This window comes from Aquarana catesbeiana, linkage group LG04 (assembly GCF_042186555.1).
Source record: "Aquarana catesbeiana isolate 2022-GZ linkage group LG04, ASM4218655v1, whole genome shotgun sequence".
Lineage (NCBI taxonomy): Eukaryota > Metazoa > Chordata > Amphibia > Anura > Ranidae > Aquarana > Aquarana catesbeiana.
Genome location: NC_133327.1, coordinates 611,314,051 through 611,332,570, shown reverse-complemented (window position 1 = coordinate 611,332,570; position 18,520 = coordinate 611,314,051). Strand labels below are relative to the sequence as shown.

General features: G+C 43.5%; 1 protein-coding gene across 2 annotated transcripts in view; it reads left to right on the top strand.

The window, feature by feature from the left end:
* The first annotated feature begins 340 nt into the window (after positions 1-340).
* ISM1 (isthmin 1) overlaps positions 341-18,520 on the top strand; it is a 109,208-nt gene continuing 91,028 nt past the window's right edge. Inside the window, exon 1 of one of the 2 annotated variants that reach the window (XM_073628259.1) lies at positions 341-1,048. The gene's annotated coding sequence lies outside the window, so the exon portion shown is untranslated. The remainder of the gene's footprint in view (positions 1,049-18,520) is intronic. The other variant, XM_073628258.1, reaches the window with a different exon arrangement.

The window sequence follows — 18,520 nt, the reverse complement described above, 5'->3', positions numbered from 1 at the left end:
TCCAGGGTTACCTGTACCCCCCCCCATCAGATCCAGGGTTACCTGTACCCCCCCAATCAGATCCAGGGTTAGCTGTACCCCCCCCCAATCAGATCCAGGGTTATCTGTACCCCCCCAATCAGATCCAGGGTTATCTGTACCCCCCCCCAATCAGATCCAGGGTTAGCTGTACCCCCAGGAGAGGTCAGGGGGCTCTGTCCTGTGATGGATGATGATGACCCCAGCACCCTCCATACAGCTGTGTGCGGGGATATCGGTGTTAGTAAACTGGCTGCGGCGGGGGTAGAGGGGGAGAGGGGGGGTCGGGGGTGGAGGGGATGGTAATGACAGGGGGAGGGGTATCACACCAACAACAAGCCCCGCACTATAAAGCCCTCGGCCAGGCTGTACGGAGGAGTAGTGGGTGCAGATCGTGGACTTGGAATGGATACAATGTACGGTGTACAGATCACAGTCCGGTGAAGAGGGATCGGTGTCCCGGGAAGGATCTACACACACACAGCGATCTCCCCATGTGGACGGGCGGACAATAACCCCGAGGATCTCCGGCACAGCGCCCCCCTGTACGATCTGGTGGATCGGGTAGTGCACACCTCTTACCTGTAGACGCGTGGAGGCGGAGGGGGCGGTGATTCCGGGGAAGTATTGGGGTGCACGGAGCGGCCATGTTCACCCCGGATCCCGGCTGGTTGAGGGAAGTCCTGCCTGCCGCTGATCCGCCTCCTCCACCCCCGGCTTGGGGAGACCCCCGCTCGTCCCCTCCCGTGCAGCTTTCCCTCGGGTCTTTGTTCCTTCCTGTCCCGCAGTGGCTCCGAAGTGCTGCGGTGGTGGCGGCGGCTCCCCCGGCTCCTCCACCCGGCCGGACCCCCCCCCTGGACCCGGAGAACGGGGGGGCACCTGGCCCGAGTGAGCGGGCATTGAAAGCCGGGCGGATCAAGAGGATGGTGAGACTGCAGCTGAGCTACTTCTTCTCCTGGGACTTCTACTGCTCACCCTCCACATCACTGTACTAAGGGGGGGCCCTGCCAGTCCGGCCAATGCCAGCCAGGTGAGACACCCCAATACCTACCCCACTATGTCTTCTATTCATCCATATATCATCCACTGGGGGGACATCGATCAATAATTACTATATGAACTATGATCAATAACTGGTATATGATCCACAGGGGACACTGATCAATAACTATTTTATGATCTACAGGGGACACTGATCAATACATGGTGTATGATCTGCAGGGGACACTGATCAATACATGGTGTATGATCTGCAGGGGACACTGATCAATACATGGTGTATGATCTGCAGGTAGCTAAATATAATATTATATATATATATAGTGTGGCGCAACCAAAAACTCATAAATGGAGTCCAAATATTGAAGAGATTCCACCAACTTTTTCAGTGACAGTTCGTTGATATCCAGTGACTTCGGTGACCATCACTGAAAGTTGCACTACGGTGGAATCTCTTCAATATTTGGACTCGATTTTATGAGTTTTTGGTTATAAATCGCATATTATATAAAATTATATATAATCTTACCTATTTAGTGTCACAAGTGGATACACTCTAAGTGGCGCGGGCAGCAATCACATCAAGCCTATTAGTAGGCTATTATATAGATTATTTTATTTTCACATTGTTTATTGTGCTGATTTATATAATATTTTTTTCCTCACTAATTACTTGTATATCATCTTGGGGGGGGGGGGGGACTGATCAATATTTGGTATATGATCTAATGGGGGAGCACTGATCAATAATTGGTATATGAACTATGGAGAAGCACTAATCAATAACTGATTCTGATATGATTTACAGGGACACTGATCAAAAATTGTTATATGATTTTACTGGGGGGAGCACTGATCAATATTTGGTATATGATCTGCTGGGGGGGGGAGCACTGATCAATATTTGGTATATGATCTGCTGGGGGGGGGGCACTGATCAATATTTGGTATATGATCTGCTGGGGGGGGCACTGATCAATATTTGGTATATGATCTGCTGGGGGGGGGGCACTGATCAATATTTGGTATATGATCTGCTGGGGGGGGCACTGATCAATATTTGGTATATGATCTGCTGGGGGGGGGGCACTGATCAATATTTAGTATATGATCTGCTGGGGGGAGGGGGGGGGAGCACTGATCAATATTTGGTATATGATCTGCTGGGGGGGGGGCACTGATCAATATTTAGTATATGATCTGCTGGGGGGGAGGGGGGGGGGAGCACTGATCAATATTTGGCATATGATCTGCTGGGGGGAGGGGGGGAGCACTGATCAATTTTGGTATATGATCTGCTGGGGGGGAGGGGGGGGGCACTGATCAATATTTGGTATATGATCTCCTCGGGGGGGGGGGGGAGCACTGATCAATATTTGGTATATGATCTGCTGGGGGGGAGCACTGATCAATATTTGGTATATGATCTGCTGGGGGGGAGGGGAAGCACTGATCAATATTTGGTATATGATCTGCTGGGGGGAGGGGGGGAAGCACTGATCAATATTTGGTATATGATCTGCTGGGGGGAGGGGGGAAGCACTGATCAATATTTGGTATATGATCTGCTGGACGGGAGGGGAAGCACTGATCAATATTTGGTATATGATCTGCTGGACGGGAGGGGAAGCACTGATCAATATTTGATATATGATCTGCTGGGGGGGAGGGGAAGCACTGATCAATATTTGGTATATGATCTGCTGGGGGGAGCACTGATCAATAATTGTTTATATATATATATATATATATATATATATATATATATATATATATATTTTAATGTGGCATATTTGCACCAGGTAAGAGGCCTGTTGATCAATAATTGTATTCTGATGGTGGCAGTGATCAATAATTGTAATTTGATTTGATGGGGATACAGATCGATAATTGAATTGTATTCGGCTGCGGGGGGGGGGGGGGGGGGGGTTGGGGCTTGCTGTTCTTATCTGGGGGGAGGAGCTGTGACTGTAAAATACATTTTATTGCAGTGATTTCTGATTGTGATAATTGCTCCTGATTGGTTGGTGTATAGAGAGCTCTTATCTTCTAATATTCTGGTGGGAATCGGAGGGATTGTACGCTCCTCGCCCCGTCTACACATTTAGTCTAGGTCCACATTGTGCCTTTGCATTTTTATTATTTTTTGGCCACATTTAGAATACTATTATCAATGGCACCACAATTGCGATCCACATTTATGCGCTACGGGAACAAAATGTGACCTGTTGCCAGTTGTTTTCCAGTCTTTAGATGTAGAATCTGCATTTTTGTCATCTTTATTTTTCTTTAGTTTTTATTGTAAACTTTTTTTTCCTGCAATTCTGCTCACAATCACAAAACGCATGTTCGGGTGCCATTTATTTTCAATGACACTTAAAATGCGGTGCAGTTTTTGCTGCGATTGCCGTGCAGTTTATGACGGCAAAACCGCACCACATTTTAAGTGCCATTGAAAATAAAGGGAACTCGAACAAGTGTTTTTTGTGATTTGCAGTGTGATTTGAAATAGCAAGCAAAATTGCAGCAATCCTCTCCGAGATCCCAAAACGCCAAATGTGAATGGAGCCTTACTCACTGCATCTGTGGGGGGTGCAGCATTGTCACCCTAGGACAGACTACAGAACACTCCCCTCCATAGCACAAGGGGGAGGTGTTCTGTAATTCAGAGTGTAGCTGATCAGAGTGCAGCACAGGAAGTTCTATTTGTACAAGTATTCTGTGAGAATCATTGGATATTTATTGCACTCGTCAGTCGAAGATAACAAAATCTTTACAATGTTCTATTTAACCTTCAGAAGATTTACCCCCTTCCTGACCAGGCCATTTTTTGCGTTCTGGCACTGCATTCCTTTAACTGACAACTGCGCTTTCGTGCGACGCTGTACATCATTGATGATTTCTTTTGGTGGTATTTGATCACCTCTGAGGCTTTTAAATTTTTTTTTTTTTTTTTTTTTTTTTTTTTGTGATATAAACGAAAAAAATAACAACTTTAGAAAAAAAAAACACATTTTGTTTTTGCTTTCTGCTACAAAACATATCCAATTAAAAAAAAAAAAAAAAGATTTTTCTTTTTTTTTACCAAAATGTATTGTACTACATGTCTTTGGTTATATATTTAAAAAAAAAAAAAATCCTATACACTGTCATTTGTACTAATGATTGGCTAGGTTAACATTTAAGGGCGATCAAGGGCTTAAATGTGTTCCTAACAATGTGTATTAGGTGCTGATTTTTACCAAAGCTCTTTGTTTCTTCTCCCTGCTTTGCAGGGAGAAGAAACAGATCATTCCCTGTGTACAGAGCCTTGTGTTGATCCACCCACGTGCAATAGCCCGAAATATACACATAAGGCTGATTTTTGAGGAGACTCCAATTAGCTACTTTCACAATTTTGTAAGACCTTAATACATACCGGTAATAGAAGATTGGGGGAAATTAGTACATCAAACTCCGCACCCAAAGTTTTGAAGGGTCAAAACGTCAGTCAGATTTTTATTGCGGTCTGTGACCCTATTGGAAGATTTCCCTCTGTTGCTTGCTCTGCGACACCCAAATACAAAATATAGGAATGGGTGTCACTCGGACAGGAAGACGCATGACAATGAAAACCTGTTGAAGATTCTGACTCTTCTCACTGTACCCAGTTTGTCTCCACTAGGAGTGATTTCCCCTTACTTCCTGTCCCTGGAAAGGACATTGGTGAAAATCTCCCTAGTGGGGACACCTTGGGAGCAACAGAAAGTTATTAGAAGTGTTCATCCTTCCCCGTTCCCCCACCTTACCCAGATCTGGAAGTTTTTTTAATGGATATTGGTTTGGAATTGGTGGTGTCACATTGTCCACTTCCCAATTTAAGCTGATGAAGTTGCTGATGGTTGACGACAAAAATCCAATGTTTCTTCTAATTTTCTCTTTTGGCAAACTGGGCTACCTTGCATTGAAACCTAAGCTTTTCCCGTATATTGAAATGTAGTCATTAGTGTAATGATGGGCAAATTATTGGAGCCAACCGATCCAATGCGTAAGATCTAGATGGCATTGAGGGTGGCCATGGTTCCCGTCTTTTCCATGTCAGCCATAGAAAGCACTCAGGAAACTTCGGCACCAGCTGTCATGTTTTGGTTGCTCTAATTACTGGCTTCTTTGAATCGTCTGTCCTTATTGTAAACGGTAATCATCTGAAGTAAGTGTCTGTCTATAGTCAAAAAATAGCTCAGACTGTCCAGGAGATAGACATGTCACCAAGAAAGTCACTGCTTTTCAGTTTTTTGGGTAAAGGAAATACCAGATTTTTCATCCCTTCAGACAGAAGACCTTCGTGGCCAGCACAGGGCAGTCTTCATATGGAGCTGTACTACAAAGATCATGCTAAAGTTGGCCATACACAGTTAGATTTTGGTTTTGAGTGTCCACATGGAAGTTCTGAAAAATCATTTGACAGAACATTTTTTTTTTTTCTTGCCATCATTTTTGAAAGCCCTTAATTTTATCTAGACCTGCTGTTTGAATGGCATCCCAGACCTATTAAACAGGTTTCATTACATGATGTACCCCCCCCCCCCCTTCTTTTTTTTTTTTTTTTTCTCCCCAAACGAAAACCACATTTTGCATCCTGCCTTTTTTGGGACAAAATTCTATTGGGCTGAACAAGAGAAATCTAACAGGTTCTACCTTGTAAATGTATACATATAGTGTAGCGCAACTCCACAACTAAAGCCAAATAAAGTGGCCGGTGGGTGTATGAAAGAAATAAAAAAACTAATAGTGCTCTCTTTTTAATTTGAATGATATCAGGAAAAGGATAAACACTTATAAAATCAGATTGCACAAAGTGCTAAATACAACATATCCTAAACTTAATGCGAGTCCTTGTATACCAGGCTCATCACTCAGCAATTTTGATTCCAAAATGGTCGCGGGATGTCATCAGCTAGGCTCCGCCCCCTTTTTTTGCAATGCATCTGGTGAGCCGAATTTCATCAGTATTTAGGTTCTATCCTGTCCATTCTAAACAACATGGGCAGCGGAGGAATCTCTCCTCCCAGCTTTTGTGTTCTGGCAACCTGGCTGTCAGAAAGCTTAAAGAGGAACTGCAGTCTGCTCACATAATTTGTAATAAAAAAATAAAAACCATGGGCATCCGCAGGTAGGGGCAAAGGGGGGTCAAGTGCCGCCCCACCCCCCAGAATCAGGGATCGGATCAGCACTGTTAAATTCAGCACAGTGGCGTCGGCCCCGGGTGCCACCTGCCAGAGAGGTGACACCAGCAAGGTGCTGTCAAGCCCCCCCCCATCAGTGTAGTGTGACTGCGGGCTCTTTTCCCTGCTCAGTCCAGCAGAGAACTCGGCAGTGCTGTGACAGGAGAAAGGTGAGCTGCGGGCTGTCAGAGGTTTCCACCACTTGCCGCCCCCCCCCCCTTTCTCCTGTCAAGGAGAAGAGACAGCGGCTCTCACTAGGTTCCCTGCCCAGCTTCCGTTCCTTCCCCATTGGCCATAACTGAGGGCCAATCAAAGGAGACTAGAGCATCATGGGACATGTAGTCCCAAAGATTGGCAGCCCCATTTTCCACACAGAGGAGGCTACAGCTCGATCAAGGGAGAGATTGAGAGACCTGGAAAAAAGCTGAGGGAGAGAGTGCTACAGGACAAAGAACGTGGAGTGTGCCGGGCGGAAGCCAGAGAGCATGCCACGCTGCCCAGCGCCACCAGAGAGCATGCCACGCTGCCCAGCGCCACCAGAGAGCATGCCACGCTGCCCAGCGCCACCAGAGAGACTAAGCCACTGCCAGGGTACAGACCTGCTACACTACTGACCAGATTCGCCACCAGGGAACCCAGAGTGAGCGATCATCCAGCCGGAGAGATCACTGCTGTAGTTTCGCTGGGTCTGGTAAGAGGACCTATCGGCCATTATCCATTACTTATCATAGGGATTGTACTACGTCTGTAGTCTCTGACCATGATAATGGCATTGTCAAAAAGGGGCGGCGCATGGGTGACCCTAAAATGATTCCCCCCCCCCCCCGCCCATGATAAAAACTCCTTTGCCATTCAGAAGCTTCCCTGCAACCACTTTGCATATTATAATTATTAAAATATATATATATATATATAATAGTGATTCTATACTTGCCAAATATGCTGCAGAAATCTCCCTCCACTGAGTGTGGCTGCAACCATTTTTAACTGGGCAGCTGAAGCTGCTGTCTGTTCTCTTCCTGGATTTACAGCTACAGGCACACCTGCAGCCTTCATTGGCCCTCTAATGACTCAACCCCCATTTTTTTTTTTTTATGTCCAAATTTTTATATTTATTTATTTATTTTTATTTTTATTGTTTGTATTACACTTACAATTAGGTGAACAAATAATGCAGTATAAACTCCGAGCCGGCCGGCTCTCCATTGTAGCCTGTTACTCCAGGACTTGCATAAATGCGGTGATGTCAGCACGTCGCTCCTCCTTATTTGTATTTATTGTATTGGGTGGGGGGGGGGGCAATTTTAAGAACAGTTAGTCTTAGGCCTGAATTCCACTTTAAATGTGGCTGTATGGAAATGTAACAATGGTTATACAATGTAACCTGACAGGCTGTGGCGTGTGGCAAAAAATACATGGTCTATATTCTATAACAATTGTTCTATTTCCAGCAACATTCTACTATACAAGGGCCCTGTTATAGGTGGAGGATCCACACCCCTGGAACGCGTTGGCTTTCTTTTTATTGCTCACTAAGACCCCTTTCACACTGAGGTGGTTTTCAGGTGTTTTAGCACTAGAAATCGCCTCTATATAGCGCCTGAAAACCACCCCCATTAGTTTCAATGTGACTTTTCACATCGGGGCGTTGCACTTGCGGGACATTCTGAAAAGTCCTACAAGCAGCATCTTTGGGGTGGTTTGGGAGCGCTGTATACACTGCTTCCAAAACACCCTGCTCATTGAAAAAGCACCTGAAAAGCGCTTCAGTAGTGCCGCAACACAGGCGTTTTTAACCCCTTCTTTGGAGTATAAGGCGCCCTGCTAGTGACTGAAAAGTGCTGCTTAAACAGCGCTAAAGTACAGACAAAACAAGTGTCGCTTTAGCGCTAACATGGCCGTGGCCCCTGTGTGAAAGGGGTCCAAATTACCATGGATGTAGCACTCCTCCTGCTTCCTATATAGGTGGCCTTTTCTCAAGACCCCCTCATCCTTTTTGGGGGATTTTCTTGTATTTGGGGAGCAGCCTAACTAAAACAAGTTGGCTTGATTAACTACTCGCAGACCGCCCCATGCACAACCGTGACAGGATGGCCACTCTGCGCCAGATCACATACATGATCTGGCATTTCTGGGTAGGGGGTGCATGTACACTGCCCTGTGCTGTGATTCGCTACAGCGTAAGTTGGGTTAGCAGGTCCCAGCCAATGATTTATGGCCAGGATCTTCTGGTTGGTGTAGGGAATCACATTACAGAGCCCCAGAATGGATTTGATTTAAATCACTAGTAAAAAAGGCTTGATTTAAATCAATTTTTAAAGAGCAACTGTCATTTCTGTCCCGCAGGTGCCCTCCGCCGCTTACTGGAGCCATCGGTAGCGGCGGAGGCGATCGCGTCCTACTCCATGCTGTGTTTTTTAAATGACTTTTTTTTTTTTTTTATGGCATTTTAGTGTTAATATGAGAATATGAGATCTGAGGTCTTTTTGACCCCAGATCTCATATTTAAGAGGACCTGTCATGCTTTTTTTCTATTACAAGGGATGTTTACATTCCTTGTAATAGGAATAAAAGTGACGCTTTTTTTTTTTTTTTTAACAGTGTAAAAATATAAAATTAAATAATAATAAAAAAAAAATTTAAACCCCCCCCCCGTCCTGACGAGCTCGTGCGCAGAAGCGAGCGCATACGCGATAAGCGCCCGCATATGAAAACAGTGGTCAAACCACACGTGAGGTATCGCCGCGACCGGTAGAGCGAGAGCAATAATTCTAGCCCTAGACCTCCTCTGTACCACAAAACATGCAACCTGTAGAATTTTTTAAATGTCGCCTATGGAGATTTTTGAGGGTAAAAGTTTGACGCCATTCCACGAGCGGGCGCAATTTTGAAGCATGACATGTTGGGTATCAATTTACTTGGCGTAACATTATATTTCACAATATAAAAAAAAAAATTGGGCTAACTTTACTGTTGTGTTTTTTTTTTTTATTAAAAAAAGTGAATTTTTTCAAAAAAAAAGTGCGCTTATAAGACCTCTGCGCAAATACGGTGCAAAAAAAGTATTGCAACGACCGCCATTTTATTCTCTAGGGTTTTAGAAAAAAAAAACATATATAATGTTTGGGGGTTCTAAGTAATTTTCTAGCAAAAAAAACCTGTTTTTAAACATGTAAACACCTAAAATCCAAAACGAGGCTGGTCCTTAAGTGGTTAATATTTGCAAACAAAATAAAGGTTTCCTATTTAGAATAATAAGCTGTCAGGTTAGTAATACAGCGATATCAGAACCAATTCAATCATGCAGTTTGTAGTGTACATAGATTTGCAAAACAATGGGATAAAGGAATATTCCTGATCTTTGTTTTGTCTCACAGTCACTGTGAAATTGTGTGAATGCATCAATGCAGTGCATGTTATCTCAGCTTGCAGAGCTTGGATTCATTGATTGAGTTTACCACAAATGTAAATATTGCAGAATATACAGCCTCACGCTACATAACTAAGCTCCATTTCATGCTGAATAAACTCGATTATTAATGTATCGATATCGATAGATTTTTACTCCAAAAACATTTTATTAAAATAAATTTCATAAAAATCAAAAAAATTCGAATCAATTTTTTTTTTTTTTTTTATCCACCCTGCAGAGCCCTGTGTTTACGAGCAGAAATGTGGCTGTTGCAAAACACGGGGGAAAAAATCCACCACATCTACTAGCAAAAGCAGCACATATTGCACACATTACACTTGGTTGGCACACAGTTAACCCTTTCATTGCCCCTAGACGTTAACATCCAGCCAGTGTCATTAGTACAGTGACCGTGTATATTAGCACTGATCAGTGTATTGGTGTCACTGATGCCAGTGGCAGTCGGTCAGTTCCCACCCAATGTCAGTTAGTGTTAGATTGTCCCACTATAAGTCACTGATCACTGCCTATACTTGTATAAAAAAATAAAAAGTGTGTTTGTGTGTGTGTGTGTGTGTGTGTGTGTGTGTGTGTGTGTGTGTGTATATATCATAATTTGTAGACACTATAACCTTCATGCAAACCAATCAATCTACAATTTTTGAGATCTATTTATTTTATTTTTTTTCTACCAAAGACATGTAGTACATTTTGACCTACATTTATGAAGTTTTGTTTGTTTTTGGTTTTTTTTTTTTTTTTTTTTTTTTTTTATTGCATAGGTTTTATAGCCATAAAAAATATTATGAATTATGATTATTTTTAAAAATGTTCAGTTTTGTTTCATTTATTTACAAAAAGTGGCGATCAAATGCCACCAAAAGAAAGCTCTATTTGTGTAGAAAAAAAAATACATTTTGTTTTGCGCAGTCATGCAATACTGTACCCAATTATCAGTTAAAGTAGGGCAGTGCTAAATGGCAAAACATGGCCTGGACACGAAGGAGGTAAAAGCTTCTGGAGCTGAAGTGGTTACATGATAAAAAAAAAAGCCGAGGCATTTTGGGGGGTTCACCCCTCACTTCATCAGGGCTTATGTAATGTATATTCTCAAAGGTGGCGGGATCCAAATAAAATGGAACAATAGTTCTAGAATATATAACTATCCCCAATATGACACAGATGGCAAAATCTTTAACTTTACTGGGATTTCAGCATCCCGCTATCCAACATGGGAGGTGGGTTGGCTTTAGATGTGCTTTAATCATTGCCTGCATGTATTGTGATTGTAGTTCCGAATGAGGTTCATCTATACCTTGTTAGTAGAAATGCTCTAAAAAGTAACTTGGCACAAGATTAGAAAAGCAGGACCTACCGTCTGTCACTCTAGAAACGGCTGCCATATGCTTTCTACTTTTCTTTATAGCACAGCAAAATGATGAGATTGTAAAATCTTCCAGGCAGGGACAGATTAGGGCTGAGATTTATACTGTGTAGTGCAGCTCACTCCAAATTCCGAACATATGGACATCAAAGGTGTGTCTGCTCTCCTCTCCTACAGGGTCCGGGGTACTTACTAATGACTGAAAACAAGAGGAGTTTTTAACGTTGGGAAAATGTTTGTGATGCTCAGACCATTTATAACTTGCTTGGCTTGAAGCATGCTATGGCTGGGATACTTAAAGGGTCACTCCTCCTAAAACAACTTAGTGATTTGAGTGCCTAAATTTCTAGCTCTAGCCACGTGTGTGTGTGTGTGTGTGTGTGTGTGTGTGTGTGTGTGTGTGTTTTGCTATTATTATTATTATTATTATTATTATTATTATTATTATTATTATTTTTTATATTTGTTTTTTGTATTGCTTTGCTAAATTTGCAAAGCAAATAATGAATAAACCACTTCAATACTGGGCACCCCCCCCCCCCCCCCCCTTTCTTGCCCAAGCCAATTTTTGGCTTTTAGCGCTGTCGCTTTTTAAATGACAATTGTGCGGTCATGGTACACTGTACCCAAACAAGATGTTTATCATTTTGTTCCTACAGATAGAGCTTTATTTTGGTGGTATTTGATCAGCACTAGGGTTTTTCTTTGCTAAACAAATAAAAAAAGACTGAAAATTGAGAAGGTTTTTCTTTTCTGTTATAAAATTTTGTAAATAAGTAAATTTTTTTTTTTTTTTTTTTTTGTTTTGTTTTTTTTTTCCTCCACTGATGAGGCTGCACTGACGGGCACTTGATAAGGCAGCACTTATGGGTACTGATGAGGTGGCATGGAGGGGCACTGATAGATGGCACTGATTGGCATTAGTGGGCACTGATTTGCATCCCTGGTGGTCCTGGGTGGGCATCTTTAGGGGGGCAGTGCAGAATCCCCCCCCCGTCAGGAGAGCCTCCAATCGGCTCTCCTCTACTCGCATCTGTCCGATACACGGCTTTTCCTGGTTTACTTTGTGATCAGCTGTGATTGGACACAGCTGATCACGTGGTAAAGAGTTTCTATCAGAGGCTCTTTACCGAGATCAGTGTTGCGGTGTGTCAGACTGACACACAGCACCACCGATCGCCGTGCGTCGGCTTGTTATCCTGATCACGTCATATGACGCCCGGTCAGGATAACAAAACCACTTTGCGCACGTCATGTTGCTATATGGCGGGAGGAAGTGGTTTAATTAACCGCTTGCCGGCCAGCGCTTGCCGATTTACATTGGCACTGGCAGGCAAAAGGGCGTACGGGTATGTCCCCTTTAAGAAGCGGTGTTGCGAGCGCGATCTCTGTGACCGCGAGTCCCGCAGACTCTATGTTCTCCGGGTGCCATCGATCGTGTCAGAGTGGAAGAACGGGGAGATGCTTTTGTAAACAAAGCATTTCCCCGTTCTGCCTAGTGATAGGACAGATCACTGCTCTGTCATCGAGAGCAGTGATCACTGTTCTGTGTGTCGCAGTCCAGCCCCCTCAGTTAGAATCACTCCATAGGACACACTTAACCCCTTCACTGCCCCCTAGTAGTTAACCCCTAGCTATCCCCTTTTATAGCACTGATTGCTGTATAAATGACAGTGGTCCCAAAATAGTGTCAAAAATTTTCGATGTGTCTGCCATAATGTCGCAGTCCCGATAAAAATCTCAGATCGCCGCCATTACTAATAGTAAAAAAATAAATAATAATAAAAATGCTATAAATCTATCCCCTATAGTTTGTAGACGCTATAACTTGTGCGCAAACCAATCAATATACGCTTATTGTGATTTTTTTTGTTTTAGTTTTTGTTTATAGCGCAAAAAGTAAAAACCGCCGAGGCGATACAACCAAAAGAAAGCTCTATTTGTGGGGGGGAAAAAAAAGACGTAAATTTTTTTGTTTGGATACAGCATCGCATGACCGCACAATTGTCAGTTAAAGCAACGCAGTGCTGAATTGTGCTGAATAATGCAAAAAGTGCTCTGGTCAGGAAGGGGGAAAATTCTTCCGGTGCTGAAGTGGTAATGAGACCCTTAATTGCTGCAAGGGTTAACTGCTTGTCTATTCTAGGGAAGGGTAAAGGTCCTTTTACTTGCCCAATCCTCCGTTCCCCCAGCAAACTTCACTTCCCTATGCTCTGGCTGTGGACTGTCCCTCAGTATCATCAGGTCCAGCATGAGGCTATGGACTGTCCCTCAGCATCATCACGTCCAATGCAGGGCTTTAGAGCCTACCTTGGTTTTGCTGACGTCAGGACCTTGGACTGCTGGAGCATAGGGGAGATAATTCTGTGGGGACCAGTCTAACAGCACAAAGAATTGGGTAAATCTTCTTTTCTGTGCCCTCTAGATCTAAACAAGCAGTCAATGGAGGGTGAAGACCCATGGCAAGGGAGGGTTTTTGGATTTTCCAGAATTTAACCTTTAAAGTGTTACTAAACTGCTAAATAACTTTTCTCATCAGCAGGTTATAGCGGTCTTGTGACTTCTATCAGTGTCTGACTGAGCACTGGTAAAGGCTTGTAGGAGGAGTTTTAATTCTCCTCTGACTGTCCTATGAGGTTGCATGACCCCTGACTTTGTCTGGACAGTGCTGATCACATGTGCAGAGTGCCCCCAAGGCTCTGTTCTGTCAGCAGATGGATTGGGGACAGTAAAGGAAGGGGAGGATCAGAAGACAGGATCATTACACAACAGAGGATTAACCCATTAGGTTCCACAGTGAGTATAACAAGCATGCTTTAATGCATATACAGGATGATTTTACTGTTGTGCGTTTAGTAACCCTTTAAAGTGAGGCTGTATCTAGTCCAATAATTCAATCCTTGTGCAAGCAAAAAGCTAAGTGCACATACCCTTTAAGCAGCTACTCTTGTAGGCCTCATTCACATAGCCGGTCATGGTCGTAGACTACCCAGAACAGTATTTCTGCTGCAGGTTTGGACTGATGAGTGGTTCTGTATGAAGACTGCATCCAGGGCTGTTCATCTGTCCCTAACCGCAGCTAGTCCCAGCATGTGCAATTCTATGTGGAGAGCCTTTCAGCCTGTCATTGATTTGGTCAGACTGAGTGGCTGCAGCATCTTCAATTGCCTTGTTTCTACATACTAATCTACATACTATCCTCAAATTGTGAATCTTGTGATAGTCAGTCTGTCTATGGCCAGTCTATGACCCTCTTCCACTTGGATGGAGTCGTGTGTTTTTTTTTTTTTTTTGGTTTTTTTTTGTTTATCTTTTTTGGGAGATGGGGTCTGGTGGCACCCATTGATTGTGCCTGCCCATCCAACTAGTCACCATCTGACTGCCTTTTGACACCAGTGCACAAAGACTTTCCTCTGTCCATGTATATACATCTATGTAATGGTATGACCATTTGTTTACTAGCAGACAATTGCAATCTACATGGGTTTTGTAACCTTGTTCTCTTGAGAGAAGGTGGCCAGTCGGCATCATTTTCCCCAATTGACATGCACATCTGTTAGACCATACCTGTTGCTGCTGAAGACCCTCATAAAGTGTATGCTGGTGGGATCCTTCACACTGGATGCATTGTCCATGTGTTTTTTTTTTACATTTTCCAGAGCAAGCAAAATATATGGACAAGAGAAAATGGGTTGTTTTTTAATTGTATTTGTGTGAGCATTGGTAAAAAGTCTTGTGTGCTGCAATTTCTTGCATTGAGTTGCATAATGGCACTTTTGCTCAATTGAAATGAAAATGCAATCCTTCTAAAACCTAAAAATGTGGCAAAACACACATAGCACTTTTCTTGATGGCACTCCAAATGTTGGTAGTAGCTCTACGTTTTTGTTGTGAGAAACACGTCAAAGCGTGCAACGCAAAACCTGCTTGGCTCAGTGCCAAATGCCTCAGTGCTTGAGCTACTTTGGCACTTTTGTTATGAGTAGGGAAGCCCATTCAGGTGAATGTGGGGTTCTGTGTGATGAGCAGAAACATGCAAAAGATGCGCCAAATAAAAAAATAAAAAAAGCACGCTTGTACGTACATTCCAACTACCCCAAGTGTGAATGGGGCCAATGTGTGATCTGTATGTTTAATTGGCAGAGGCAGAAAGAAATTGGACAATCCTACCTACCTAGTTGCTGGCACAGTTGTTTTTCTCAATGTATGTGGTTAGATTGACACGTGATTTAATTGGAATGGTGAGACTATGCAATAGTTTTATTGTAGGCACCACTAAACTTGCTCATAGCATATGACTCAAGACAGACTCATTGGTGATAAATTCCCCCTTCCCAATTCTGTGATGGAGATTTACACATATTGAAACAATTGTAACAAGGAAGTTAAAAGCAACCACAGTGAGGTGCTACTACTAGTGCGCGTCCAATCTAAGCATTATGTAATGTAGAGTCAGAATGCATGGTTTTAAACATAAAAAATGGTTAACTCTTTCAGTCTAGAGTAAGATGAATGGTCTTGAATTATTGGCTGGGTCCCTGGCCATACAAGGTTCTGCTTTAACCAGCAGCATGATCAATTTACATGTGGAAAGTGACAATTGGGCACTAGCGCTGTTTTATTAGTGTAGTGAAGTTTTCTTTGTGGCCAGCTTTTTGTTTGCCATACATGTAACAATGACCAGCCTTATGGATAGGTTAATTCAAAGCAGAAAATCAAATCTAATCAATTTGCTTAAATTCAATCAGATTTTAACCCGTGGCCAATTGTTTAAATGATCGCCTATTAACTGCCTGTTTTATGCAATCAATTTCTGAAAGATCATAATTTTATTGAAATGGTTCTGTGAAACTAAAGCATTGTACAGTAAAAGCAAATTTCCCCATAGGAAATAATGGAAAATCAGATGATTCGTTTCACAACCATATATTCATAGGTCTTTCGGTTTATAGTCCATATGTATCACCCTGATGTTTAGGTAGGGTTGCTAGTAAATTTACCTGCCAGGTATAGTTGCCTTGGCCAATTGATAGATCAATTGATTCTACCCTAGTCCTGGAATTGCTGCACTTCTGTCACTAGATGGCCAGGTATCTGGCGGCATTAGATAAAGACAAGGGCATTGCAAGGACAGATTAGGAATAGATGGGGTATCTCAGCCAATGGGCAGTGATCTTCTTGGGTCCCTTGGCCTGCTGGGAGAGCCTATTTATTTGGGTGAGGTCAGGTGATCTGGGTTCTGTGCCACTTGGACGGCTGCCTGGGTGGACATGTGTTGTGTTGTCCCAGGCTGCTAGGCCAGAGCCTGAGGCCTATCCCGGGGACATCTGGCTGCTAGGCTGTCTAAGGGCCTATCCGGAAGCAAGAAAGCAGCGTAGAGTTGGGATTGCGACTTGCAGTCAACCAGAAGTGATGGTTCTGCCGGCCCGAGAACCTGTCATGGTCAGAGGTAGAGGGGAAGCTGACGCCACTAAGGGACCATCCACCTTTTTTACCAGGGATCACCGTGAGTAGCTGAAACAAGTACCGGAGCAGTGTTCTCACCAACCGGGGACAGTGAAGAATTGGGAAACTTCAGCAGGTGTCAGGCCAGGGACCCAGTCAGCGGAGGTGACGCTTGCAGCCTCATGTGCCAAGCCAGGGACCATGCAGGCCAGTGGGGTGACACTTGAGGAGCATCTTGAATGCCAAGTTAGGGGCCCAGCAGGGAAGCGGGGTTGATGCTTGAGGAAGATACTCAGTGAGAAGGTTGAAAGAGCTCAGGAGATCCAGTGGCAGGTCTAGTGAGAGGCTGGAAGCTCAGTTGAGTGAAGATCTACAAGAAGAGATTGTAGAGGAATTGAAAGAGTTCATTGTATTAGAAACTGTTTAAATATTGTTGCCATAGGAGACAGTGTGTCTACACATGCAGATGTCGTGTCCGGGTGGGTGCCTTTCTCTGCATGGCTGCCTACCAATAGTCTTGAGTCTGCCAATTAACAATGCAACCATTAAGGGTGTCTTGGCAATCAAAAGTGTCTGGCGCCCATGAATCTACCTTGCATTACACCCACCATGCCTCATAACCCACTCTACATAGAACTATGTCAGCTATCCCTAACTCCGGAAGTTCTCATTAGACCAAAGGGGACCCGGGACTTAGCTACACATATAAAAAGATTGTGTAACCATTAAATGTCCATCCACAAATGGCAGCCTCCACGGGGATTAGTAGAAGCAAAATCCAGCAGGCGCTACAGGGTATAAAAGGAGAGGTGCCTCTAAGTGAATGGGGGAATCTAGGATGGAAAAGGACCTGGGGGTCCTAATAGATGATAGCAGCAGCTTGGCATAGCATGCCATTGGTGAGCCTAACAAATCAAACAGAATGTTGGCATGCATTAAAAAGGGGATTAACTCCAGAGATAAAACTATAATTCACCCACTCTACAAGACTCTGGTCCGGCCGCACCTAAAGTATGCTGTCCATTTCTGGGCACCCAACCTCAGGAAGGATGTACTGGAAATGGAGTCGAGTACAAAGGGCAACAAAGCTAATAAAGGGTCTGGAGTATATTGGTTATGAAGAAAGGTTGCGAGCACTGAACTTGTTCTCTCTGGAGAAGAGGTGCTTGAGAGGGGATATTATTTCCATTTACAAATACCATACTGGTGACCCCACAATAGGGATAAAACTTTTTCGCGGAAGAGAGTTTAATAAGACACGTGGCCACTCACTAAAATTAGAAGAAAAGCGGTTTAACCTTAAACTGCGTAAAGGGTCCTTTTCTGTAAGAGGGGCAAGGATGTGGAATTCCCTTCCACAGGCGATGGTCTCAGTGGGGGGCATCGATTCGTTTAAAAAAATTATTAGATAAGCACTTGAACTACCGCAACATACATATACAATGTAATACTGACATATAATAACACACATGGGTTAGACTTGATGGACTTGTGTCTTTTTTTTTTTCCAACCTCACCTACTATGTAACTATAATTGTAGCAATATGGTTACATTTAGCAATAAAACAGGCACATCTAAGTATGCAGGCGTCCGGGGTAAAGCTGTCCACATAGACAATCCCCCACACCACTGGATCTCACCGTTGTCAGTCTGTGATCGTGACCGGGAAGACTACCTTGCAGTAGAGTAATCTGAAACCGAGGTTTGAAGCGCAGGTGGAGCGCAGTGTGGAAAGGATGGCGGTGTGGAGGATGGTCTATGTGAACAGCTTTACCCTAGGTGCCTGCATACATGTCTGTTTTAACCATCAATCATGTGAGTTGCTAAATGTTGTACCTTCATTAACCACTTCACGCAAACCGCCATACCTGTACATCGGTACTTTGATGCTAAATACCATTGTTATGGCAGCAGCTAGCTGCCATAACCCTGGTATTTTCAGGAATGGTGTGCGTTTCTCTTTAAGATAAAAGTGGTCTCAAGATCACTTTTGTCGGTGGGATGTTTACATTCCTTGTAATAGGAGAAAAAGTGGCCCAATTTTTTTTTTTTTTTTT